A 3,711-nucleotide genomic window follows, 5' to 3' on the forward strand; every position below is an offset into this window, starting at 1 on the left:
AAAAACTTACTTCTTTTTAATATATTATCTATTAGAGATTAAGTTAATTCTTTGAAGCTTGTTTGTTATTAATCATAAGAAATCCTTTTATAGGAATATAACTTAATAGAAAAAGAAAAGCACATAAACTTATGAAAAATAAAACTTCAAAAAGCAATAATTAAATGACAAATACTAAAACTCTTATTGTAATATATCTTATTTAACTCTAGCTATAATCAAGTATTATGTAACAACTAAACACGAATGGTTGTGACTTGTGAGCTTGTCCTGGGCTAATAATATATTTCTTTCATAAAGCATGATAAATATTACATTTCTGTTTATTATCGCTTTTGTTGAAACTGTATTTTTGTGTATATCTAGCTCAAAATAGACGTTTTAGTGATCTCTAATTATACATGAGGTTCAGCTTCTTCACTCCCTGCCTTCAAGTACTTGACGAGCTCATTCTTACGGAGGCTTTGATCATCTCTTTTAAATCAAGGGCTCTTCTCCTCTTGTTTGCACCTTCTTTATCCACAATCAACCTCTTCACAGCTCTCTCAACCTTTCCTCTTTCCACTTCTCCTCCTAGCTGAATCCCTATCCTCCAAACGCTTTCTAAATACATTGCGTTTAACTTCTGTTCGCCTTGAAAGGCCTGCAAATAAATGGAACTCCTTCCTCAATCCTCTCAAGTATTGACTTCCATCCACAGTGGCTCCAGATTCCTCCTACTGCAGGATGACCAAGTACTCCATTCTGTGGTGCCCATTCCACAATGTATCCTCTCTCTGAGACTTTTTTATTGACTTCCTCTGGCAATGACTCTATCTAGGAGCCTACGATAGAGCCCGGCCGGATGACCCAAAAGAAAGGTTGGTTGCTATTATACAATCCTGAAGCGATCTCCAAAACATCCTTGATTTCCATGCTACCCAAGCTTCACAGGCTTATGTATATCACCGACCTCGGCTTCTGCTTGTTCAGCCATTCAAGGCAGCCCCTGTCCTCTTCCAGTCAACTAGATTTCACTGCTTTAGCTAAAGCATGAAGAGGGCCTAGTGCGTACATTGGAATTCCAAGTTCTCTGTGCATCCATGACAGAGAAGAGCTTTCTAGACAGCTTGGCGTGTTGAGGATAATGCCAGAACCCGTTCTTTTGTTGACTACCCTACAGCTCTCCAAAAATGATTCTAGAGGCCCAAATCCTGATGTCGGAAGGTCTTTGTATCTTATAGGATGCAATGCCTCCACCACCATGTCTTGCACTCCAGGATCTACATGGTAAAAAAAAAATGTAAAAAAGCTTTTTTGATAAAATACAAATTTAACATTCATTAAAAAAAAAAAGCACATGTGTTGAGTAATAATGCAAATTTATAAAAAGAAAAAGTTAAATAAATAAATAGCGCGGATTGTATAGTGGGTACCTTCCATCTCCATCAAGAACTTCTTGGCATTGAGTTTGCTTAAAAAAACTTGGCAAGCTTTATGTGTAGAACTTGCAGCGGTGAAGATGAAACTAGGAAGCTTGTATTCCTCAGCTGTAGCTCCACAGAATGACATGAACTCGTCCTAGATGATACAAGCAATATCATTGCCCTGTTGCACCAGCAACTGACCTATACAGGTTTTGAAGTTTGCCTCGCTCATTTTGTTTTGCTTCATCAGAAACTCGACTGGTGAGAGTCTCATAAGTTCAGACTCAGGTAAGCTTCCTGTTACGTCGAGGAACTGAAAACCAGAATAGTGTGGCGAAGAAGTGTTTACACGATTGAACTGACCCTGAAAAACTGTTATTGTGAAGCCTTTCAAGCTAAGGGCTTTGCGGAGTGGCAGAATCGGAGTAATATGTCCATGGAGTGTTAGCGGAACCAACACTATCCTTCTCTTCTCTCTTTTTTTCTCCATAGCTTCACCTCTCTCTATCTCTCATTTCTTTTTTGAATCCTATCATTTCTTGATGCAATAATAGAAATATAAATAAGGGATTTGTATAATAAAGTTCAACAATCCATTTCTTAATGCAATAATACAAATATAAATAAGGGAAATTGGACCATATAGCCACACAAAAAAGCATAATTCACGTACTAATTATTTACCCTACCAGACATATACACGCCGTTATATATACATATTAATACTGTAGTATCCCTTGCATCAACCGCCGCAACCTGCTAAAAAAATTAAAAAAATTAATTATTAATCCCCAAAAGTAAATCGTGGTTACCATCGATGGTTTGCTTCATCTCTTCGAGCCCACCGTTTTGTTCCACAACATCACCAGCGTCGGGTCGTCGGCCTTCTCTGAGTTTATTCCTTCTGAAATCCTCCACCGCCACCATCGTCCCCAATTCTGAAATTGATTGTGAAAAAACATCGTTACAGATCTAAGCAGTGAGAAGGAGCAACCCGAACCTCTTTCCCTTCACATCGGTGCTTCGACTCACACCGCTGCTTCGTCGTTACAGTACTTGTGAATTACCTAAAGTTGATCGAAGAAGATGAACAATGTTTGTTATTGTGTTCTATTCTATATGTATAGAATGTAAAAGATTAACAATCTGTATTTATATTTTACTGTGTGATATATTTTGTTACTATATTATTTTAGCAAGTTCCATTCCATTTGACGGTTACTAAAAAGATAAGTATTTTGTTTAGAAATATAGTTTGTAATTTTCTTAACTTCTTATTATCATTACTTGTTTTTGAATTTGTAAAAATTGTACTACGATCGTTACCTAATATTATGTATTTTTTAGATTTTAACATTTGGGTTTAGGGTTTATATTTCGGTTTGGATTTAGTATTATGTATTTATTATGTATTCGGTTTAGATAATATTATGTATTTATTTATGCATATATAATAGAAATGTAAAACAATATGTATTTTCATATTTTGTAATGTGATATATTTTGTTACTATACTATTTTATCATGTTCCATTCTATTTGACTTACTAAAAAATCTTATATTTTGTTTATAAATACAGTTTGTAATTTTCTTAAGTTCTCACTATCGCTACGTGTTTTTGAATCTGTAAAAAACATACTATGATCTACATTGTATAATTTAATATTTCATAATATTATGTATTTTTTAGATTTTGGTATGTGGGTTTAGGGTTTATATTTGGGTTAGGGTTTAGTGATTAGAGTTTAGGGTTTAGTATTTAAAAGGTGAGGTGGTATGGTTAGGGTCAGCATTGACTTCTTCCATACAATTATATACATTTTATAATTTTACCAATATGTATTGTGTTATATATTTACTTTGTTCCATTCTATTTGGGTTTAAAGATTATATTTGGGTTTAGCGTTTAGGGTTTAGGATTTAGGGTTTAGTCAATACAACTTGTCTGTGTGAGATTTTTTATGCATAAAAAAATTATATTTTCAAACTATTCTATTTGAGATGGAATCGATTGACAAACTATTCTACTTGAGATGAAATTGTGTGATCTGTAACGAATGCACTACCATTTTTCATCATCGTAATGTTTGAAATATAAAAAATTCATTTCTATATAAAATACAATGGATTACTCTGTTATAACTATGTTTCCAGAGGTTATCATTTGAGAAGCATTGAGTACTTACAATACATATATTTTGGCCTGCAACACGTGAACTATGTGCTATTTATCTATATGGAATAGCAATTTCAATAACATCAAATATCCATTACGTTTACGTATGTTCTGTTACACAGACAAATA

General features: G+C 34.0%; 1 pseudogene; it reads right to left on the reverse strand.

Annotated features, from left to right (window-relative positions):
* Positions 1-395: 395 nt before the first annotated feature.
* Positions 396-1,908, reverse strand: LOC106333983 (annotated as a pseudogene).
* Between the last annotated feature and the right edge of the window lie 1,803 nt (positions 1,909-3,711).

Source organism: Brassica oleracea, chromosome C3 (genome assembly GCF_000695525.1).
Source record: "Brassica oleracea var. oleracea cultivar TO1000 chromosome C3, BOL, whole genome shotgun sequence".
In the NCBI taxonomy this organism is placed as follows: Eukaryota; Viridiplantae; Streptophyta; class Magnoliopsida; order Brassicales; family Brassicaceae; genus Brassica; species Brassica oleracea.